We start from the raw sequence: 12332 nt of genomic DNA on the forward strand, positions 1-12332 counted from the left end.
TAATAGATCTGGGCAAGGTAAACAGAAAAACTTCTGGAAAGGTTTCACCATTCTAGATGCCATTAAGAATATTTGTGATTCATGGGTGGAGGTAAAAGCATCAACATTGACAGGAGTTTGGAAGAAGTTAATTCCAACTTTCAGGGATGACTTTCAGGGGTTCAGGACTTCAGTAGAGGAAATAACTTCAGATGTGGTTGAAATAGCAAGGGAATTAGAATTAGAAGTGGAACATGAAGATGTGGCTGAATTCTTGCAATCGCATAATAAAACTTTAACAGATAAAGAGTTGCTTCTTACGGATGAGCAAAGAAAGTGGTTTCTTGAGATGGAATCCATTTCTGGTGAAGATGCTGTGAATATTGTTGAAATGACAACAAAGAATTTAGAATATTACATAAGCATAACTGATAATGCAATGGTAGATTTTGAGAGGATTGACTCCAATTTTGAAAGAAATTCTCCTGTGGATAAAATGCTATCAAATAGCACTGCAAGCCACAGAGAAAATTTGTAAAAGTATGAGTCAATCAGTGCTGTAAACTTCATTGTTGTCTTATTTTAAGAAATTGGCACGATGTTCCCAGCCTTCCTCAGCCACCACCTGGATCAGTCAGCAGCCATCAACATCGAAGCAACAACCTCCACCAGCAAAATGATTATTACTCACTGAACAATGCTCACAAGATGGTTAGCATTTTCTTATCAATAAGGTAATTTTAATCAAGGCATGCACATTATTTTTCTAGGCATAACGCTGTTGCACACTCGATAGGCTACAGTATGGTATAAACATAACTTTTATTTGCACTGAGGCCTTGTGTGAATCAAGTATTGAGATATTTGCTTCATTGTGGTGGTCTGGACCTGAACCTACAATATCTCCAAGGTATGCCTATATTAAACTTAAAGTTTCCATAACGAATGACTGTATACCAACTCTATAAATTATGAAAGTGCTCCTTAATGTATTTCCTACTATTCTTGATTCACAGTATTTTCCCCTTAAATATCCATTCAAAATGCTGGACATCAGACCTATATTTTAGCAAAAGTTCAAGAAATATCCGAAGTTGACTGACTGGTTGCAACATCTGAAATATTCCTTATTAATATCTTTAATTGCACATTTTAAGACTCAGTCCTCCTGGACTTGAAATTTTCTGTCCTTTCTGTGATATTTCCTTTGAGAGGATTTATGATATAGAATTTAGTACAATGGACATTGTACTTTCATTGCTCTCTTATCCTCATTTCAGTTTTTGTATTACTCAGTATTTATATTTTGAAAATCCTGTTGGAACCTGTTTTCTCTTTTCAGTTTGTGAAACATAATTAATAAAATTGACCCTATTCTCTGGGGGAAAAAATAAACCACAATGAAATCTGTCCTTATCTTAAAATGTATCTCTCCCATTAAGAAAATATATCATGTCAAATATCAACTATACTGACACATAAATTAAAGTATTTACTGGTTAAGTCTATGACTTTGTAAAGAAAAAAAATTCACCCAACAGAAAATTCTAACCTGGTAGTATTTTCATTCAATTGTGAAATGACTAATGAACCATGCTATGCTTGTTCTTTCCAACATTTTTTGTTTTGCAAATCATATGAGTGTCAATTAGATGATGAAATTCATTAATGTAATCTTTTTTTAATTACCAATTTTACACATATATAGGCAATTGGTCAAAAGAGCTGCTTGTAAAGCAGAGAACTTGTGTTCAAATTAAAGCAGATGCAAAATCAATAATTAAGTAACTATGGGAATCTCAAATTGAGTCAAGAAATAAAATAATTTTAAGTCACCATCCTGATCAGATGTCATTTTTTCCTATAAATGCATGAATGCATATATTTATGTTTGCACTCATTACCAAATGCAGGGTCTACAAAAGTTGGTTAGTTACTCTGAGAAGCATTAGGAAACAGTAAAATCATGGCATTGTCACCAGAATGCCTGATTTGAAAACTTTCTCCACCATTATAAGCTCTGGGACCTTGACTGGACACCAAATGCTAACTCAGTTTGTTTTCCTCTTTTCTAAAATTGGAATGACATTCGTGTATGAAGTCTTGGAATTTATGGAGTTTACCAGTTCTCAATAAGAACACTAGCATGTTTCTAGAAAGTGACTGGGTAAGGAGAACAAAGATGAGCCCTTCTCCTTGAGGGTTAATGTAGGGGAAGCAACAGTGAAAGCAAAACCTTCTGGAATAGAGACACATGATAAACCCATGATTAAAAGGGTAATTTTCATGTAAAAATAGGTTTTGTTATATGAAAATTCCTGTCTGAAGTATAGTAGAATAAGATGACTATTTGTTCTTACCTTTGTTTCCCCTTGGTCCATAACCTACTCTCTTATTTCTCCTTGTCAAGCCTTTGTGAGGTTTAATCTCTAACCCTTTTTCTTTCCCATTTTACCAAAGTATTTTCTCAGTCTATGACTGCTATTTTTCCAGGGTGCTAAATATTGTTTACCTTTATTAAAATGTTATGCTTTCCTTGCTGCTTATTCTAAGTGAGCTCACTTAGAAAATGGCAGTCTCCAGAGATTAATGTTAAGAAGATTGAACCATAATGGGTAAAGACAAGAGGCATGGCAGGTACCATAGAGTGATGAAAATTAGGTCCTTACATGGCTACTTACAGTATCCAGGGAGTTAGCATGGAACAGGTTTGCCAAATGTGTGGGATAAGATTGTACGTTAAGAGAAAACAGTATGTGCTATTCTAGCATGTTAGGACAAAGATTATAAGTCAGGGAATCCAACACATATTCATTAAAATTCATTTAACCAATGCCTATTGATTGCCTACTATATGCTGGACATTGCTCTAGGTGTTAAAATTCAGTGGTGAGATCCAGTCCCTCCTTTTGTAAAATTTACCTTTTGGATTACCTATTGAGCAATACAGACATTAATGATGCAGACAATATAAAAATATAATACTGTAGCTGAGAAGAACAAAGAAATATACGTGGTGTTATGAGATCCTGTAATAGGAGAACTGACCTAGTTGGAGAGAGAGGTCAATTTTGGTTTAACTGAAATCTGAAGGAAGATCACGAGTGGGCCAGTTAAAAGAGATGTGGACATCAGAGGCAAGGTAAGAGCATGGGCAAAGGCTTTCTGATTTTGATATTTAAATTTATGGAGCCACTAAAATGTCTAAGAAGAGATGGCAAATATACATATTTAGAAAGAGTGAGAAGCAGAGAGAAAGAGAAAGAAATTAGACACATCAGGGCTGGGCTACTGATTTTCAAGTCCTCTGCTTATAAAAGGTAATGAGCATTTGTCTGTGGAAGAGGGAGACAGTATGAGGAACAATGAGGTCCTAGGAATAAGCCTTGAGAAACTCCTACATTAAAGTAGGATTCGATAAAGTACATGTAAGTTAAGAGAAAATCCATAGACTATTGTGTTTCAGAAACTGAGGGCAAAGCATTTTAAGAAGAGAATTTCACTAATATCAAGGTAAGGACTGAAGAATTAGTTGTGTTTACTGCCACTGAATTCATTGGAATCCACAGAAAGAACTGCTTTGGGAATTCTGTCACTAAGCCATGGTCATATCACTAAATTGAAGCTGAAGGGATTCAGATTACGCCACAGGACTGATTATAAAAAAAAAAAAAAAAAAGAAAAAAAAATTCAGAAATGGATAGCACAATACTACCTAACTGTAATACAACAATGTTAGTACACTGAATGAAGCTGAATGTGAGAATGATAGAAGGAGGAGGGCTGGAGGCACAAATAAAATCAGAAGGAAAGACAGATGATAAAGACTAAGATAGTATAATCTAGGAATGCCTAGAGTGTATAATGATAGTGACAAAGTGTACAAATTTAAAAATATTTTTGCATGAGGAAGAAAAAGAAATATCAATACTGCAGGGTGTGGAAAATAGATGGTAATTCATATTTTAAAACTTTAACTTATGTGTGAGACTAAAGCAAAAAATGTTTATTTGGTACAAAATTTATATTTCAACTAGTGCATTTCTTAATATAATTTATGTGAACAGCTTAATTGAACACCATAAGTACATGGAAGTACTTATGCCTTGAGTAGGGCATGAGATTTTGTAGGTTTGTCCAGAGTGATGCCCCAATAAATCCCAGAGTGATTTGAAGTGTGAATAAAAAAAGTATTTGCAAAGTCCCCTTGGGGGAATGGCGATAAAGGGGGAAATTCAACTTCCCCCAAGTCGAGAATTCCTGATATTCTCACAAGCAGTGGGGACAACCAAAGCAATAGGCTGAGCCCTCAATCTTGGGGGTGGTTCATATGAAACTTATCCCTACAAAGGATAGGCTAAGCCTACTTAAAATTAGCCGTAAGAGTCACCCCCAGAGACCCTCTTTTGTTGCTCAGATGTGGCCTCTATCCCTCAGCCAACAAGACAAGCAAACTCACTGCCCTCCCCCTCTCTACATGGGACATGACTCCCAGGAGGTACGAACCTTCCTGGCAATGTGGGACAGAAATCCTAGATTGAGCTGGGACTCAGCATCAAGGGATTGAGAAAACCTTCTCGACCAAAAGGGGGAAGAAAGAAATGAGACAAAATAAACTGTCAATGGCTGAGAGATTCCAAACAGAGTGAAGAGGTTATCCTGGAGGTTATTCTTATGCATTAGATAGATATCACCTTTTTAGTTAAGGTATAATGGAGAGGCTAGAAGTGCGTGAAAATGTAGAGCTGTGTTCCAGTAGCCATGTTTCCTGAAGGTGAGCGTATAATGACAAAGCTTTTGTGATGTGACTGTGTGATTGTGAAAAAAAAAGACAGTTGCTTTGGTGGAGAGAGAAGAAAGGAAGGCATGCTTGAGCAGTTTCAAATGTGTGTGCACGTGTGGGTTCCCGGGTGGGAGTGCGGCAGGTGGTGGTGGTGGGTTGAAGGGATGGAAAGACAGATATAAACAAATCTTATGAGAAGTTTGGTTTTCAAGAGGACAATCAGACCAGTAACTGGCAGGGAATGAGGGACTAAATAAAGGAATTTTAATTATCATTCTTTTAATGTAAATATTTGAGCAATTTAAGAGACAATAGGAGGATACCTTGAGGGAAAAAGTTAAACAATGAAAAAAAAGAATACTTTGTTATTTATATTTTCCAAGCAGGTGAGATTGGGACAGAGTCCAAAAGAGAGGTAGAAACATTAGCCTCACAGTAGAGGAGGGGGAGGTTCTCTACTTTAACAGTATAAAATGAAAAAAAAAAGGCATTGCAGATATGGATATATTGGAATGTTTCATATAAAGAAAATGAGGATAGTTCCGTCTGATTAATTTTTTTCAAAAAGCCAAGTCTGCTTGCCTACAGTAAACAGGATGAGATCAGTCCAATGTTTGAAATATAAAATAATACAGAATCTTTGAAATAGCTTTGGAGGTGAAAATGAGTTATCAGAAAAATGGGATGAGATTCCCAGTCAGTGTTTAGGGCTCATTTGAAGTTATTGCTTCTCAATTTGTAGCGGGATTAATATACTGTCTAACGAGATATTTTCCTGTGGCTTTAGAATATTCAGTTCAGGCTTAGAGAAAACAGACGGTTAAGTTCTTCCGGGTGAGGGTTTGTATTCAATTTTAAAATAAGGCAAAGGAGTTGAGAGTTTTGCAAGATGGTTATTGAAATGATGTACCATGAAATCTAAGTAGGATAAAGAGCAGAGGGCCCACCAAAATAGGTGCTAGGGTTTTTTTTTTTTAAGTAAATAAGCAGATTGAAAAGACAATAGGTGGAATTCATAGTGACATGTCTGATTACCAGTTTTATAGCTGTTGTACGTGTTGATAAGAGCCAAGGTGTGATGGCGAGAGCAGCTAAATAGCAGCAGCGTAGGTCACTGAAGGCAAATAATTTGAATAACCGAGAGGCCATTGGGTGGGACAGGGCATCATGAGGACATGTAAGTCTCCAGGGGAAATGCTACATGTGAGGTGTTGGCATTAAAATTGCCAACAAACGAGAGAGTGTGACAGTGAAGTTGGTAAATAAGAGCAACAAGCAGGGAAGAGGGGACTAGAGCTAAACACCATAAATCTCAAAAAGGTTTTTTTTTTTTGGCATGGGCAGGGAATTGAACCCAGGTCTCTGGCATGGAAGGTCAAAAAGGCTTTGAAAATAAGAAGAGAGAGAAGTAATGATTTGGCAGATACACAGGGAACGAAGGCATGAGGTAAGGAATAAAGATTATCCATCCTAGCCCTAAAAATGAGATGTGAAGAATGAGAACATCAGCAGCTAAGAAAACCCTAGAGAAAATTAGGGATGGTGGGTACAGGCTGTTTTCACATAAGTCTATGAGGCTGAGGGAGCACCATATGGAAATTGTCTTCTAGAGTTCTGACACTGCCGTGAGGATTCTCGAGAATTCTGAGCTTTAGTGTCTGAATCAGGTCAATCAAGTGATAGGTGTTAGGAATTATAGTGTAGGAAAGAATCAATGGGCAAGAGGAAAAAGGTGTGGAGGAGGTAGCAGCTTATACTCCAAGTGTTGATTGATAAAAACTGGATACGGGCAAGATGGATTTGATTGCACCAGTCCCTTTAAAGAGAGCCTCCTCTATTTACCAGCTACAGGATATGTAACAGCCCAGATAATGAAATCTCATAAACTAAATGAGAGAATTAAATAAGATTATTTATGCAACATGCTTTATAAAACAGAAAGTAATATATAAATGCCTTTGATAATTGAAATATCTGTCAAACTTAATACAACTATTTAGAAGTCAATCAATATCTCACTTTCCTCTTCTACTATGATAAGCATTATTCCCACTATCACTGGTTATTAGAATAATAAAGAGTGGCACATGATGACATAATGTACATTAGATTTTAAGCTTGAATAAATTCTCTTCTTTTTAAGGTGAAATTCCACCATTATTCTAAATTCTTCACTATGTGGATTGAATATTTAAAGCCCTTGATTGCCAAGTTTTCTTCTTTCAATTTCTCTTGATTCTAATGCTTACTAATCCTGTTTATAGCATCATTTGGCACTTTTAGCTTGAATAGGGAAAACAATAAACCATATGGTTGGACTATTTTAAATGCCAAGTTGAGCATGTTTCTAGAGCCATGAATAATCTAAAAACATGTATTATTTAAAACTTTCTTCAAATACTGACCTATTATTCATTGTATGTGTATCTATCATCTATTAATTTTCTCTTATACACTAGATAACTTACATATATTATTTCTAATCCTCACAAGCTACAGAAGTAAGTTACATAAATCTCACTTGTCATTGAGAAAAGTAAGACCTGAAGACATTAAGAAAACTACTTACAGATCAATTGTCCTGAATTCAAACTTGAATCTGTCCAAAGTATATTCCAAAACATATGCTCATTACTGCCATGTCACCTCTATACCTCCAAGTCGCCTTTCCTGGTGGGTATGATTTGAAGGATCCAGCAAAAGGCTCTTCCTTCCTAATCACTCTCTCAGGCTTATTGAAGTTCTGAAATTTTGCAAATGCAGGTCAAATATTTGTGTTACTATTTTGGATTTTTAAATGAAATACTCTTGGAAAATTTAAAATAAAGATTAGAAGTCACTCACACTTTACTATGAATTTCTTCATCAGGTTTGTTTCCTTCTGAAAACATTCAGAGATCAGGGGTATTGGATGAAGAAAAATAATTAGGTCAAAAAGAGTATGTTTGGACGCTTAGCCAAGAGGGCGGCAGGATGGTGATTCGGGGCAGGTAGTATGAGCTTATTTTGCTGAAGAAAATACAGCAGTTGCACCCTGTTTTGCAAAAACCATCAGTGTTTGGGAATGATTCTGATGATGCCGATGAGTGTTGACAAATGGAAAGATGTGCAATCTGATTCTTAACTTCTGTGAGTGAAAGCCTCCAAACGGAAGCTGCTTAGAAGCAAGTGATGAAACAGATCAAACTGGAAATCCATAAGATCCTTGCAGAAGATGCCACATTGCATGGATATAATAGTATTATGATGAAATGCAGAAAAAAAAAAAGGAGGAAAGTAATCCCAAATTACTCTGGGGAGAAGATGGAAAGCCCAAGTATATTCATAACTTACTTTTAAGCAGTTGATACCAGAAAAAAAAAGGAGCAGGAAAAAAAAATGGAGACGAAAATTAAGAGAAACAAGAAACGGAAAAGGAAGAATTCCAAGATAAAGAGGTATTTGTGACATCTGCTTATAAGAAAAAACTGCAAGAGACGGCTGAAGAGGAAGGGAGAAGAGGGCTGCTGCACTTGAAGCACGTTTGGATGTAACTAAGTAGAAAGATCTCAGTGAATTCTATCGGCAATTATTAAATCAAGCAGTTGGTAAAGAGGAAGTACCTAAATGCAGCTTTCATGAAGCCAGGTCGGGGAAGATGTCGCTGCTCTTCTCCAAATCACCCCCTTTATCTCAGGACTTCTCCGGGGTCAGCAGCCGCCCGACCAGGGGCTCCGGCCCGCGGGCTCAGGCGACGACCATGGGCTCGCAGGTGGCAGCGCCAAGGTGGAGGAGGAGGCGCGGGGGACCGCCGCCTGGGAGGCACAGGAGCCGCAGCTGCTGCCGGGTGCCGGCATCTGTAAGTGGTTCCACCTGCGTGTGCGGTTCACTGCCTGTCCATGACCGCCCGCTGGGGCCGCGCTTGACCCCCAACTGGACGTCTTTGTGCATCTGAGTGAACCTTTAAGAAATTTGCCAAGGGCCTGGGATCTATCTGCGTCACTAGACCTGGTGAGATGTTCTGTGTTGGAAGCGACAGGTGGCCAAAGGGGAAGAACATGCAGCAGCCTAGATCAAAAAGAGACTCCCTGATACAACCAGGGAGTTCTGGACCATCATGCCAAGGAGTGCAAGTTGCCACTACAGCCCCAACAGTGCCACTTCTGCCGGAACATCAGCCATATGGTGGCCCCATGTCACCGAAAGCTCAGCAGGCCCCCAGCTCGGAGGGGAAGCCCTCCTATTTTCAAGGGGAAGAAGAGATCCATAGCCCTGCCCTGTTCCCAGAGGCCCAGAATTGAGCCACACTGTGTGGGGGCAATCCTTTTGTGATCAGGAAGTTCCAAGGAGCAGGCATCAATCCACAGAGTGGAGAAAATGGGATAGGGTAGTAGAGGGCAGCTGGCACTGCCATGTATCTCAGGCTGGGTCCATAGCAGCACCCTCTCTTGGATCTTGGTGGGGGACAGGGGTGAGGCAAAGGAACTCCAACCATGCTCTATCCAAATACAATTGAGGGCTTTCAGGAGAAATGTCCCCAGAGCCTGCATGAAATACCCCTAAAATCTCTAGTTTTTGAGATTTTATTCCTATCCAGTGGACTGGATAGGGAGGTATTTTTCCTCTGAAAGAGGATTTATAAAAATTTCTCATGGCAGACTGAAAATATTCAGTATGAGAGCAGATTGATGGACCTAACCCAGAAGAAGTGGGAAGGATTCTCTCAGGGGTAGGGCAGGGTTTTTCCATGTCTTTCTCCTCATAACCCCCTCTTGGGACAGGATACTGGAGACTATCCCAAGCAGTGGATTGTGATGATAGACAAAAGGGGTGGTAGGTGGGAGAGCTGCAGACCTCCTGCTCCTAAGCTCACTCCTGCCCCATCTGGGCCAATACAATTTTATTTATTTGCACCCTTGAATAAATGCACCTTGGGTCCCACTTCCTCCAGGATGCCAACTGCACTAGCTGTATGCAAATTGTATATTTTGCACATTTTAACTCTTTTTCTTAATATAGATATCTGGTTTTGTATTTTTGTATATTTTACTCGTGTTCTCAGGTACATAAGCAATCTCAAAGTAAAGTCTAGCAGCAGTTCCAGGTCTGCACAGCAGGAATACTTTTTTATTGTTGTGGATTTATCACCACAAAGAGCAACTGTTTGAACTATCTCGTTTTTGCCAATTAGAGCTGGCTTTTCTGCCATAGTGTCCCCTTGAAATCCCTCCCTTTCATGGGAGACTAGGTTTTAATTGGGTCACCCCATGACTTGATCTCCTACTGGGAGCTTGGAAATTAGTTTAAATGGGGAGATGGTGCAGAAAGATTAGGAGAGGCTAGGCCGGTTTAAACGTCAAGAGAAGAAGCCAAGGTTATTTGAGAGTTATCTATGTATGTAATAAAGGATTCCTGTTTCCAACCTTTTAATCCTAGGGCACAGGGCTTGCTTGGTACACTAGACACCAGACCCACCCTTCACTGGATTAAGTCAGGCTTGCCATGCACTGTGTGTATATGTGTGTGTGCCCAAGGATGGATGCATGAAGCAAAATCTGAAATCCTTAACCTTTCAAAATTCTGGATTTTTCCTGCCTACCTTCCAGAGAGATCATAAGTGAAGGCTTCTTTGCGGCACCTGGAGCCAATGCCCTACGGTGCTACAGTAGTGATTATAGTGTCCTAGTAGCTAAAGGAGAAAGGGGGTATCATTTGCATTCTATGGGATCATTGCAAACCTACCTTGCTGTGTTGAAATGCAAACATACTCATAACAAAACAGGGAGAAATATTCATACAAACACAGTCTTTGTTTCTGTAACTGCTCACGTGGTCATAGTTCATATTTATCACTACTTTTTGGTCTACTCATTCCATGTTCCCTTTACGCTGAGCAAGCACTTCAGGTGGCCATGGTTCTTTGCCAGGTGGGGTGACCCAGACCTTCATTCTTGAAGTTTCTGAGCCATCGATAGTCCTACCTGCATTGGATTGCTGCAATTTTCCATTGACTTTAATCACAGGGCATGGTAGTACTAAGAGACACCCTAAGAGATCTCCAGGATCCTTTTTCCTATTCCAGGAAAACCCTTCTTAACCTCCATTGTGTAGTTGTAGGCCTATTTCCCCTTGATAGTCAGGAACAATCACCCTAGCAGAACAGTAATCCCCTTTCATGACTGTTGATTCAGTGGCATGAGAAGCCCAAAGTGGCCAGGTTGTAGTCTTAATTTCCATTAAAAAGAATCATTGTGTCTCCTGGAAGGAGCACTCCTTCTTTTGGAACTAAGACCTGTAGATCAGCAGAGTTTAAGGTTTTAGGGACAAGAAACAAAAATTTTCCTAGTGGATCACTAGGGGTAATTGTGAATTGTGCCACTCCCATTGCCACCCCTTGATTCCTGGAACCATGAATCCTGGCAATGGAAGAAACAGAATCACAGAGTGGACACTGATTCAAAGCATCATAGCCCCCCGGAAAACACTGCCCCAGCCCTTTAAGTTCTTGCTGCCTAGCAGCACTGTAATTGGGTCTTCAAAAGGCCATTTCATTGTTGTATCAACCCAGCTTCCTCTGGATGATGGGGAACATGGTAAGACCAGAGAATTTCATGAGCATGTGCCCCTTCCTGAACTTCATTTGCTGTGAAATGTATTCCTTGATCAGATGCAATGCTGTGTGGAATACCGTGACAGTGGACAAGGCATTCTGTAAATCCACATATGATAGGTTTTGCAGAAGCATTGCATGTAGGGAATGCACACTCATATTTGGAGTATGTGTCTATTCCAGTGAGAATAAATTGCTGTCCCTTCTATGAAGAAAGTGGTCCAATGTAATCAACCTACCACCAGGTAGCAGGCTGCTCACTTCGGGGAATGGGGCCATATCAGGGGCTGAGTATGGGTCTCTGCTGCTGGAAGATTGGGCATTCAGCAGTGGCCATAGGCAGGTTGGCCTTGGTGAGTGGAAGTCCATGTGGCTGAGCGCATGCATAACCTCCATCCTTACCACTATGACCACTTTGTTCATGAGCCCATAAGGAAATGGCAGGAGCGTCTGAGGAAAGAGAATTCATTGTATCCACAGGATGGGTCATTTTTCCACTTGATTGGTAAAACCATCCTCTGCTGAAGTCATCCTTTGGTGGGCATTCACATGGGGCACAAATATCTTCATGTTCTTTGCCCACTTGGAAAGGTCTATCCAAATAACCCTTCCCCAGACCTCTTTGTCACCAATTTTCCAATCATGCTCCTTCCAAGTCCCAAACCATACAACAACCATTAGCAACAGCCCATGAGTCAGTATACAAATGCACCTCTGGCCAGTTCTTCCAAGCAAAATGAAAAACCAGGTACACTGCTCAAAGTTCTGCTCACTGGGAGGATATTTCCTCACCACTGTCCTTTAAGAATAACTCAGACTAGGGTTGTAGTGCTGCAGCTGTCCATTTCCAGGTAGTACTTGCATATAGTGCAGAACCATCTGTAAAGCAGGCCTAAGTTTTCTGTTTCTCAGTCAACTAACTGTAAGGAACTCCCCAAGAGGCCATGGCTCTGGTCTGGGAAAGAGAAGGTAATGTGGCAG

The 12332-nt window shown here is 39.8% G+C and overlaps 1 long non-coding RNA gene and 1 pseudogene across 1 annotated transcript in view; one reads left to right on the plus strand and one right to left on the minus strand.

Annotated features, from left to right (window-relative positions):
* The window catches only part of LOC143690135 (uncharacterized), a 66197-nt gene that overhangs the window by 6544 nt on the left and 47321 nt on the right, over nt 1–12332 (minus strand). The gene's annotated exons all lie outside the window — the stretch shown is intronic.
* Nucleotides 7736–8696, plus strand: LOC143690300 (nuclear speckle splicing regulatory protein 1 pseudogene; annotated as a pseudogene).

Source organism: Tamandua tetradactyla, chromosome 7, assembly GCF_023851605.1.
Source record: "Tamandua tetradactyla isolate mTamTet1 chromosome 7, mTamTet1.pri, whole genome shotgun sequence".
Taxonomy (NCBI): domain Eukaryota; kingdom Metazoa; phylum Chordata; class Mammalia; order Pilosa; family Myrmecophagidae; genus Tamandua; species Tamandua tetradactyla.